Source organism: Propithecus coquereli, unplaced genomic scaffold (assembly GCF_000956105.1).
Source record: "Propithecus coquereli isolate 6110/MARCELLA unplaced genomic scaffold, Pcoq_1.0 Scaffold96, whole genome shotgun sequence".
In the NCBI taxonomy this organism is placed as follows: Eukaryota; Metazoa; Chordata; class Mammalia; order Primates; family Indriidae; genus Propithecus; species Propithecus coquereli.
Window position 1 is genome coordinate 480,379 of NW_012155951.1, and position 224 is coordinate 480,602.

Genomic DNA, 224 nt, shown 5'->3' on the forward strand with positions numbered 1-224 from the left:
GTTTGTGCACAGACCGTTGGTGGCTCTGCAGGGCTGTGGAAGCTGCTGGCGCAGAGATACAGGGCCGAGTCCCCCGTCTCCAAGGCGCTCATGTTCAGCTCAGAGCGATAGTCACTGAACTGGTGACCTGAGAATCGGGAAGGAAAGTTTCCTTTTTCTCCCTCTTCCCCCTCATAATACTGAATGAGGAACTGGGGGCCCTGACCCAGGGCCTGTTGGTACCA